Raw genomic sequence first — 12506 nt, forward strand, 5'->3', positions numbered from 1 at the left:
ATCAATAATGTTACTACTGTGGGGGAGTCATTGCATTCTCAGACCCAGGCAGCACATTATCTTAAGCCGGCCCTGATTACAAGTGGTGTGCTATTTAGCTCTTTTGCTCTCACACAAACACTGCCAGAAGTAAACTTTTAATGTGCGCAGGTTAGCATGCATATTACAAGTTGAAAGCAAACATAATAACTTAAGGACTTCAGATATCACAACCGCACCAACTTCCTCTCACCATAGACTTCAATGGAGAGCACAAACAGGAAAAAAAATTAAAGTTAAACCTCTACAGAGCTAACCCAAAGGTAATTATTAATATTTTACATTCCACTTTTCTTCACAGAGAAGAACATTTTCTATTTATTTTTAAAAATATATTTCTATGTATATTTAATGTATTTTTTGTAAAATATATTTCTATACACATCGTCCCACTTGACCATGTGAAAGAAGCCATTACGACATCCCACGTGACCAGGTGAAAGAAGCCGTTTCGGCATCCCATATGACCATGTGAAAGAAGCCATTCCAGTGTCCCACGTGGCTTCACATAAACAAGGGAACTACAGAACAAATGAGTCAGAGAACAGATCCACAGCGACAGAAGGGAGAATTCCCCCGCCAAGCCAAAGTGACTGTCCGGTAGCTGGGACTAGATGGGACAGATTATTACATGCTTTAAAATTTTGTTGTTAAAGTACGTGCTGCACATTTTAACACTTGTTAGTAATAAATTGTCTTGAATCTCAGATGCGCTGTGTTTATATATATATATTTTTGACTCACCTGTCTTTTCTCCTTACCTGTAGCAGAGTGTGTAATGCTGCCCACTACTCCCAGGCTCCCTCTTATAACCAAACTATAGAACATCATCCGAGAGAGACAAATTGCAGTCCCAGAATGATGATGTCATCACTCCCTATTTAACTGCCTTAGTCATGTTTGCCATTGCCCTTGCATTGTCTCTGATCTCTCTGTGAGTTCCTGTCTTTTTGACTCTGTGTATAACCTGGCTTGTTTGACGTCTCTTCTGAATCCTCATTCCTGGCTAGTTCCCGACTTTGTTTATCTTCGTGTTTCTGACCCAGCTCGTCTGACTATCTGCTCTGGCTTTGACTCCTATCTTGTCATTTGGTTTTGGACTCATAATTTTTTGTTACTTTTTTAATAAAGGTGTGATTAATGTAGCATTTTACGTCTCGGTCTGGTTCCTGGTACCCTTATATATATGTATATATGTATGTATATATATATATATATATATATATTCAGTATATATATATATATATATATATATATATACATACATATACAGGTGAAACTCGAAAAATTTGAATATCGTGCAAAAGTTAATTTATTCCACTAATGCAACTTAAAAGGTGAAACTAATATATGAGATAGACTCATTACATGCAAACAAGATAGTTCTAGCCGTGATTTGTCATAATTGTGATGATTATGGCTTACAGCTCATGAAAACCCCAAATCCACAATCTCAGAAAATTAGAATATTGTGAAAAGGTGCAATATTCTAGGCTCAAAGTGTCCCACTCTAATCAGCTAATTAAGCCATAACACCTGCAAAGGGTTCCTAAGCCTTTAAATGGTCTCTCAGTCTGGTTCAGTAGGAATCACAATCATGGGAAAGACTTTGACCTGACAGTTGTGCAGAAAACCATCATTGACACCCTCCATAAGGAGGGAAAGCCTCAAAAGGTAATTGCAAAAGAAGTTGGATGCTCCCAAAGTGCTGTATCACAGCACATTAATAGAAAGTTATGTGGAAGGGGAAAGTGTGGAAGAAAAAGGTGCACAAGCAGCAGGGATGACCGCAGCCTGGAGAGGATTGTCAGGAAAAAGCCATTCAAAAGTTTTGGGGACTTTCACAAGGAGTGGACTGAGGCTGGAGTCAGTGCATCAAGAGCCACCACACACAGACGGATCCTGGACATGGGCTTCAAATGTCGTATTCCTCTTGTCAAGCCACTCCTGAACAACAAACAACATCAGAAGCGTTTTACCTGGGCTAAATAAAAACAGACCTGGTCTGTTGCTCAGTGGTCCAAAGTCATTTTTTCTGATGAGAGCAAATTTTGCATCTCATTTAAAAACCAAGGACCCAGAGTATGGAGGATGAATGAAGAGGCACACACTGCAAGATGCTTGAAGTCCAGTGTGAAGTTTCCACAGTCTGTGTTGATTTGGGGAGCCATGTCATCTGCTGGTGTTGGTCCACTGTGCTTCATTAAGTCCAGGGTCAACGCAGCCGTCTACCAGGAGATTTTGGAGCACTTCATGCTTCCTTCTACAGACGAGCTCTATGGGGATGCTGACTTCATTTTCCAGCAGGACCTGGCACCTGCCCACACTGCCAAAAGCACCAAAACCTGGTTCAATGACCGTGGGATTACTGTGCTTGATTGGCCAGCAAACTCGCCTGACCTGAACCCCATAGAGAATCTATGGGGCATTGCCAAGAGAAAGATGAGAGACATGAGACCGAACAATGCAGAAGAGCTGAAGGCTGCTATTGAAGCATCCTGGTCTTCCATAACACCTCAGCAGTGCCACAGGCTGATAGCTTCCATGCCATAATTGCTGCAAAAGGGGCCCAAACCAAGTACTGACTGAGTACATATAGTATGCATGCTTATACTTTTTCAGAGGCCTGATATTGTTCTATGTACAATCCTTGTTTTATTGATTACATGTAATATTATAATTTTCTGAGATTGTGGATTTGGGGTTTTCATGAGCTGTAAGCCATAATCATCACAATTATGACAAATTAACTATCTTGCTTTGCATGTAATGAGTCTATCTCATATATTAGCTTCACCTTTTAATTTGCATTAGTGAAATAAATTAACTTTTGCACGATATTCTAATTTTTCGAGTTATATATACAGGTATATATAGAAATATCTATTTAAAAATAAAAAGAACATATTCCCCTATGTGAAGAACATTGGAATGTAAAATATGTACAGTATATACAAACATTTTTTTTTTATATATTTTCAGGTATTTGACTGGAAAGGGCTCCAAAGTGTATATACATATTTACGTAGTGTATACATGTGTATATATGTGTTTATATGTATAGATATGTATGTAAATACTGTACATATATACACATTTAAACATAAATACACATGTATAGACATACATATACATAAACATATACATACACATGTACATAAATATACGTGTGCTTGTACAATTGCATTTACTTTAGAGTCTAGACTTGTAATACAAGTGCCACTTGTAATCTAGCTCAATTGTTTAACCTTGACAAAGAAGCTAATTTCTAAGGGCGCGATGATCTAAACTAAAGGTCTCTGGGCTGGCGAGATAATTAAAGAATGTTTACTAATGCTTCTGTTTCCCTAGTGGAATGATCTAAAGCCTTTATAAACTGAAAATAGGGTGTCTCGCTAAGGGGCGTATACTGCATTTTCATATGGGGAGGAGATGCGTATATATTACAAAAGTGCACAATAAAATTTGTATTTTAAAAATATTACTAAACAAATAATTGAGACATTTACACAAAAATGCGCAGGAAAAAAAATGGTATTGTTAAGGTGCATCAAAAATCGCAACAAAATCATTCAACAAAAATTGTATTTTATAAAAAATGTAAAATTTGTATGTACATTACACAGGCATAAATTGTATTAAATATGCACAGCGTAAATCCTAATTTAAAGTGTCAGTAAACCTTAAAAATAATGTTATATAATTCTGCACATAGTGCATATTTCTATTAGAATATAAGTTTAACTATTCCTATACATGAGACAACAATAAAAATTACTTATAACAATTTATTTCTACATTAAAACACTTGCATTATTTGCAAGTTTTATAATTTCAATAGAAAATAGGCCTCAAAAAGCACAATTCTCCTCTTTTACACCTAGTTGAGCTGGGTGTAATATTTCTCAATGTATCGACAGCCTCCGACAGTGTATTAACGGTTTGCGCTTTCATTGGAAAACTGGTATAATTTATCGATTTACGGCTTCTATTACTTTCTATGGGACGCAAAGATCTTTTCAGCAGCCAAAGAACGACTATCGATATTGAGGTATAACGCTCCATTGGAAACAGTTGATAAACGATATTGCTTCTGACAGCATATTTAACGGTTTGCGAGTGCACGCAAACTGAATTACGACTCAATGGAAAAGAGGCCTTTCTTGGGAACAAGATCCTACTGAGCATGTGCACAAGCTCACAGGGTATAAGTGTACTAGTCTGTGATTGGCTGATGTCTCTCACATGATAGGGGGGGGCTGGAAAATGGGAGAAAAAATAAATTTGTCAGACAAAAAAAATCTACTGCTTATTTGAAATTCAGAGTAAGTGTTATTACCTTGTCTTTTAATTATGTACTTGTTAATTATGTAATTTTACAATTTGCTCCATTCTTTTAGTATCATTTGTTGAAGCAGCAATGCAGTACTGGGACCTAGCTGAACACATCAGCTGAGACAATTATAAGAGGCATTATGTGTGCAGCTGGCTCCCAGTAGTGCACTGCTGCTCCTGGGCATACCTAGGTATGCTTTTCAATAAAGGATACCAAGAGAAAAAGTAAATTAGATTGTAGAAGCAAGAGAAAAAAATAAAAACATTTGATAAGAGAAGTAAATTGGAAAGTTTCATACTCTATATGACTTTACTTTAAATGAAAATGGTTGTAGCGTTACATTGATGACATTTTCATGCACCTGTAAAAAAAGAATAAGGAAATAAGTAAAATTACAGGGAAATAGAAGCTGAAACACTTTTACCCCAGCTGAATTGGTTCATATTTAGTGGCTCAGTTTTAGCAAAATCAATGCAAACCCAGTCTGTGGGCTAGATCACAAATTTGCCCGTTTGCGGGCGAGTGATAATTAACCAGTCATTCCAATTTTCTAAAAGTGCCCCAAATGCGTTATAGTTATAAAAAAAAGTACAAAATAACTGCACTAGGCAGTTTTGGTGCTTTAAAGTTGGCAGGTGTGGGGTGTTAGTATTTAGAAAAAAATGGCAATGAAAAATGCCTTTACATTGCGGTCTATGGGAACTGGCTATATATAAACATGTTAACACATAAATATATATGTATATATTCATATACATATATATTTAAAAATGCTGCCCATTGCTGCGTTACATACCCCCTTCCCTGCGTGAGGTTCTTATGCCATCTCTGACGGCATCAGGACGAGGCTTCTATTGGAGCCTATGGAAGCACGATCTTGTAAGCGCAATGCTTCCTTGCAATACGAGCTTGCATTCGCATTGCAATTTACTTATAATACCAGCACACATTATCATGTGCTGGCATTACAGAGTAGAGCATTAATATTGCTTGCACGCAAGCGATATTTAGTGCTCCGCTTGTAATCTAACCGTGTGTGTTTAAATCTACAATTAAATAATTAATTGAAAAAGCTTTAGATTGATAAAACATATTGGTGCAATAAAAAAGTTTCGTAATAAATTTAAAACCGTTTAAATACATAAAAACAAATTAAAAACTGGTAAAATGCATTAAAATCGTATAAGGTATAGAAGGATAAAGTCATTTTATTACTGCTGTAAATTTTAATTTTTTTTCCACCTAGTTTTATTACTGTCATTGATGTGAGTCATCTTCATAACCTTTGTAGGACAGATTTCATGACTGTGTTTGTATGTGTATATTTATGTTTGTGCTTTGCAACCATGTACTTAATCTTCCTAGCAATAAGTTTCAGCATCACATGAATAGATGGTCTAATCCTATATTTCATGTGTGGAATTAAGAAGCACCATATTACTTTTGGTTTGTTCACCTTCATGTGAAAAAGATAAACAGCATCGATGAAGGCATGAACTTTGATACAATCCATAAAAACAATCTATCAACTGCTTTTCGCTGCCACAAAGCTTACCCATAGCTTGAAGACTATTAGGTAAATAATATACAGCCTCTTTTATTTACTATGTTGACACATAACTCATAGATTGTAAGCTCTTTTGGGCTTGGGTTCATTGTACTTGATATTAACTTTGGAAAAACAGTAGAGCAAACAAAATGCTAACCACACAAAAGAACTTATATATATTTCATCTTCTAAATATATATTCTTTTACTATCGCTGTACAAATGCTACACAATGTCAGTTGCTCCCCCTGCTGGATCAGTACTAACAGTACAGTTTTACTAGGGATGAATGTGAGGTTTTACAGTTACCTATTTGCTTTTAATCTGTAATTTTTATTTTGTTTAGGAGATTAAAAATACGGAGAATTACATAGAATTTAAGATATTCTTTGATTTATATACAGCATTAAAGGGACATGATGGGGCTCTACTAAGATACTAGATAAGGGGTGTCAAACCTTTTTGAAATAACATAATGATAACTAGACATGTGCAGCCGCCAAAAATTCGATTCGGTTCGGATCGATTCGGACCGATTCGAATTTGGAAGAAATCGAATGAATTCGTTTCGGATTTCGTGTGAAATTCGGTTCAGTTCGATTCGGTTCGAATCGATTCGGATTTTTCGGAATTTCGGCACTGTTAAGTGGGATGTGCTGTGTATTACACTAGTATACTGTACAATACTAGTGTAATACATGGCCATCCGAATCCATCTGAATAAATTCGAATCGATTCGGATTTATTCGGTAGATTCGGCACTGCCGCAATTCGGAAATTCAAATCGATCCGAATTCCGAATTTGGCAAAATTCGTCCGAATTTCGATTTGGACCGAACCGAAACGCACATGTCTAATGATAATCTTCTAAATATTCTCTCAAGTGCCCATGGTACCTTTTTTAAAGTTTAAAGGGATAATAAAAAAAGATTACAGTTATTTATTTTAATTTTAAATCTATAATATATTGTATATCAAGAATTAACCCCGTCGTTGCTTAACTATTTCACAACCCTATGTTAGAGCTTTTTTAGCTGTTGAATTAAACAAATCAAGAGGTACCGACATAAATCATGAGCATGCATTTTTAGAAAATAACTTTAGCTTGCAGAAATATCGTAATATAGGAAAATTCCACCATAGAAAATGTAAAAAAAAAGACATATATGGAAAATATCAGTCATTATTTTCTAAATATTTCCAACACACATTTTATTGTCGCACATTTATCATCAATTTGCCTTCCCTAAACACCAAAATGTAGGATTTAATACATATATTGTTCAATAAATATTAATAAAAAATCAGAAGGTAAAGTGTATATTTTTGTCACTTTGCACCATCTGCAATTTATGCAAAAAATTATAGGTCTAAAATATCTAACTATAAAAAATATTAGATTAGTTTTAAAATGACACAAAATTTTGATTTTCCAGAGAGGTGGCTTAATCAATTTTATTGAGGTATGCATGATCCCACTGCTGTCCAAATTCTCCCATTGCAGCAAAAAAGAAAATAAAAAATGAAAAATTGGAAAATGAAAACATAAAAAATGACCCTATATAGAATTTCACAAAATATCATCCATTATTACATTCATGCAATTCTGCAATTGATTTTTATTCCTAAATTTTGTATTAGCACAGAGTAAACTGGAGCTATGAGCCCCAACATCAACCACACTACAAAATGAGTCTAGAGGTTACATCCTGGTTATTATTAGTGCTATGACGATCTCGTGGTAGCTATAATGACATTAAACTCCTTATTTGAATTGTGGAACACCACTTTATCAAATTTCATATATTTCTATAGTGAGGGAGAAATAAAGGTCTCTTACAAATCACCAGTACAACCAAAATAGATCCAGTGCTGAGAGGTATTTGTCATTGCTATGGAATGACAACTGACCACACATTTGAAAGAGCAAGATTGCTTCTTTCAATGTCTCATTTACCTATTTATTGTGAAGGGAAGGGGCAACATATATCTATGGTTCTGTTAGGTAATCACTGTTGTGAGCATGTCACCCAGCATTTTTTTAATTTTTTTTTTGCCCTATTGTTGTGCTTATTTTGGGTGCTACTGTCCCTTTTATAGGACAGAGCACTGTAAAAGGCACCTAGTATATCTATGGCAGCCTAGTCATCTCTATGGCAATCATCTGCTATTCAAAGTGACACGAGACCCATCATTTAATAATAGGTAATCTCTTCTTTCAGGTGACAGATATTGTGTGTTTGTGCTGTAGCTCCCCCATGCAGTCTATACATTCGGTACGACAATCATCTACTAATGAGAGGGGTATGAGACATCACATTGTAAAGAGGAGGCTCTCATTTTTCCAGACTGGGCTCATCAAAAACTGCACAGGGTTGGGGAGCGCTTCCGGGCTGCGGCCAAGATGGCTGACTTACTTCGAAGCTGCAATGAAACTCTGATGAATCCGTTGCATATCAGCAGATAGTGACACCATGGAGAAGTTAATTTTATAGTTCCTGATAGAACTACAGTTGCTGCTCACAGTGATCAAAATTGGCGGCTATCCTTCCAGTTTTAAGTACCAGAACGGTGATACCTACAGCAGCAGCACAAGTGCATCTGTGGCCTCTGCCTACCCCCCCCCCCCCATTTCACCAGGGTAAAATAGCTAGTTTGAGCTATAACCTCTACACTACTATCCATACAATGGAGCCTATGGAACAAGCTTTGCTAACAGCTTTAGACCGTTTCCTAGTTCTTCACTTTGAAAAACAAATTAAGGCAGCCTGGGAAAGCACCAATAAGATTGAGAAGCTAGACCCTGCACTGAAACATCAGACGGAGCCACCAGAAGTGATAAGTTCTTACCAACCTGAGTCTTGGCAGACTTTTGAAATGGCTCAAAATACGGTAACATACCCACCTGCTCTAGTGTACAGCACACTGTTGTTGAATGCCGCTGGTGGATCAGACATGTCGGAGAGTGTTTCAGGAGGAGAGTCATGCTGTGATATCGCACTATCCGACTATTGAAACAAATGTGACCCACAATGTTGCTGTGGCTGTGACAATGGTTGGCAATATGGAAAAGCCGCTACCTAGTTCAGTGCTGCATCTAAGTGAGAAGGAAAATCGATGGTGGAGCCCGCCGCCCGGTCAGACCTTTGATTATAACACATATAACACATTATAGGACACATATTAAGGAATTAAAACTCTGGTGGGACATAGAATTCTTAGAACAATATCTGGAAGAGAAAAGAATTCCCAGAGGTTTGAGAATTAAAAAGTTCTCGGCATTTCACAGGGAATACCCAGAATTTATGTCTACATGGAATGAATCTCTGTCAGATTGCTCCCTAATATTAATGGAGAAACTGGTGAAGTTCAAAAAAGAACAAAGAGAAAACATACTAGTTGAAATTGAATCTATGGATAAACAATTGGAGTTATTTAAGGATGACGAAAAACTACTACCCTATCAAAACCAATTAGATGAGATTCTGGAGAAATTGAGTGTGGAGTTGTCGGACCACAAATATAAAAAATATGAAAGGGACTCCAAAGATTATGAACTGGGTATAGTATACAGCTGGAATACTGAGAGGAATATGCGAAGAAATAAGAATAATAAGCAGAAAATTTTCAACCAAAATAAAAACAAAGATAAGAACCCAAGGAAAGTCACTTTTTCAAGCTTTGAAAGTACAGCAGGCTTAAGTGAAACTAACACAAGCTCATCCTCAACAACTGTAATAGATCCAGCTGTACCTACTACTTCCACACCCATTAGAACATCTGCAGACATTGATTCCAAACTGGGAGCTAAACCAAAAAACGGGGAGAATCCAGTGATCAACAACAAAAAAGAAAAACAAAAAGAAAAACCAGAGGAGAATCCAGTACCGGGACTAATGATACCCAGGTATCCGAGCCGACGCACACAATGGAAGAAGAAAAACAACAAAAACGACAAATAATCAACTTATCATCAATTACACTGGATCCTAATGAAATCTCTGTATTAAGCAAAGGACTGGGTTTCTCACCAACTAGGGATTTCAACTTATTTGAAACAATGTTGGACATTAATAAATTTGTCCGTAAAATTACTCTAACTAAACATTTTAGAAATCTAGGTACTGATGATCAGCCCAGTGGCACACAGAAAGACGCAATTACAGTCAATGATACATGTAATTTTAAAGATCTTTGTGACATAGTGTCTTTGTGTGAGCTACAAGATGTTGACCTAGAGATTGGTAGTCATACAAAACAATGTTTGATTAAAGAGTCGAAACCTAGTGTTTTTTATCCAGTGAATGCTAGAAATGATGTCATTGAGCTTTTCCATTCTATTTTGGAACAAGATCTTATCTCTCTGTCAGAGAAAGTAATTGATAATGAAAAGTCAGGCAAACACACTTATAAAAATATAAGTAATAAAGAGACACAGGCATTAATGAATTTAAAAAATAATCAAGATATAGTGATTGTTGACTCGGATAAAGGGGGATCCATTGTAGTCTTAAATAAAACTGATTATCTAAAAGAAGCCTATAGGCAATTGGATGACATTGATACTTATAAAAAAATGACATTTAATCCTACAAACAAATTCCAGAAAGAATTAAGACATCTTTTGGATTTGGGGCTGGAGAACTCCATACTCACAACCAAAACATGTGATTTTGTCTTTGTTGAGAACCCAAGAGTACCGGTTTTCAAATTTTTACCAAAGATACATAAATCTTTGGTGAATCCCCCAGGGAGACCAATCATTTCTGCGATTGGCTCCCTGGGGGAGAAGTTAGGCCAATGGGTAGATGCCCAGTTGCAACCAATTGTGCAATCGCTACCTGGGTTACTAAGAGATACCAAGCATCTGATCAGGTTGATTCAAAATTTTGAATGGAAAAAGAGTTTTCTTTTTGTCACCATAGATGTAATCTCTTTATACTCATGTATTCCGCATAATCTGGGGCTAAATGCCATGAAAAAAATGCTGGAGAGATATTCTGGATATGATGCTGATTTGATAGAATTTATTCTAATGGCTACATCTTTTCTATTGAACAGAAACTTTTTCATTTTCAATGGAGAATTTTTCATTCAACTTAGGGGCACTGCGATGGGGGCAAAATTTGCCCCCTCGTATGCAAATCTCTATTTGGCAAATTTTGAAATTCTAAAGATTTTTAGTGAGAGTAACATCTTTCATAACAATATTAAGATGTATACCAGGTATATAGACGATATTTTGCTGGTGTGGGATGGCACTGAGGGAGAACTAAATTATTTCATAGACTATCTCAATTGCAATGATGGTAATCTCAGGTTCACCTTCAGTGCATCCCACAACAGCATTCCTTACCTTGATATATATCTTAGGAATGATGGTCAAACAATATTTACAGAATCATATAGGAAAGAAATAAGTGGTAATACTATCCTTAGGGCAGACTCCTCCCATCCCAAACATTTAAAAAAGGGGATACCAAAGGGCCAATACATTAGACTCAGACGCAACTGTACTAATCTAAGTGATTATTGGAAACATGCCAATGATTTAACAGAGCGCTTGGTAGCCAGAGGTTATGATTTAGAGGACTTAAAAAAACAGTCTAATTTGGTGTCAAGCTTTGATAGAAATAATTTACTAAAAGATCGTATTATTTCAAATTCTGATCAGGGATTGAAACAAAAAAAAGGTATTAATTTTGTCACCAAATACAGTAGACAATTTGGAGATATCTGCAATATAATCAAAACAAGATTGCCATTGCTGGAGAGAGATGCTGATCTCAGGTTGATATCTGGTAATTGTAATTTTGTTGCTAGCAGATCTGATACTATAGGTGACAAAATAAGAAAGAATTTCTCTTCCAAAATTAAAACCAGGGAGAATACAAAAAATAACTGGCTACCAACTAATATTGGCTTTCATAAATGTGGTACTAAACCTTGCAAATGCTGTGACTATGCACTTGTAGGCAATAGCTTCAAATCTATGCAGACTGGGATTTCCTATAAAATAAGAGAATCTATCAACTGTAATTCTGTGTATGTAATTTATCTTATAACTTGCTCATTTTGCAATTTTCAATACGTTGGCCTTACTTCAAGGAATCTCAAAGATCGAATAAGAGAGCATCTTTTGTCATTGGAAGCAGAGGTTCCAAAGACTCCAGTTGCAAAACATTTCTTTACACATACCAATGGACTTGCTCACTTTCTTTTTCAGGGGATTGAGCAAGTCACACTGGGAGCTAGAGGAGGAGATAGATATCAGGCCTTATCAAAAAGAGAAATATTTTGGATTCACACTTTAAAAACGGGTCATCCACTGGGAATAAATAAAATTAGCGATGTCAAACTTTTCATAGATAGGAGCTGATTTATATTTATGAATTACACACTGCAGAAAGATAGGTGTTATTTTGGCCAGTCTGACCCCTTGCAAACATTTTACAATTTATGCTATTTCAGAATCTAGTGTCTTTCTAATTCAAAATTAATGTTTCCTTTGTATGTGCCTTTTCAGGAATATGTAATCAAACATTGAATTGTTGGCTCAGTTACTTGCTTAAAGTTATTTATC

This window comes from Bombina bombina, chromosome 9 (genome assembly GCF_027579735.1).
Source record: "Bombina bombina isolate aBomBom1 chromosome 9, aBomBom1.pri, whole genome shotgun sequence".
Classification (NCBI taxonomy): Eukaryota; Metazoa; Chordata; class Amphibia; order Anura; family Bombinatoridae; genus Bombina; species Bombina bombina.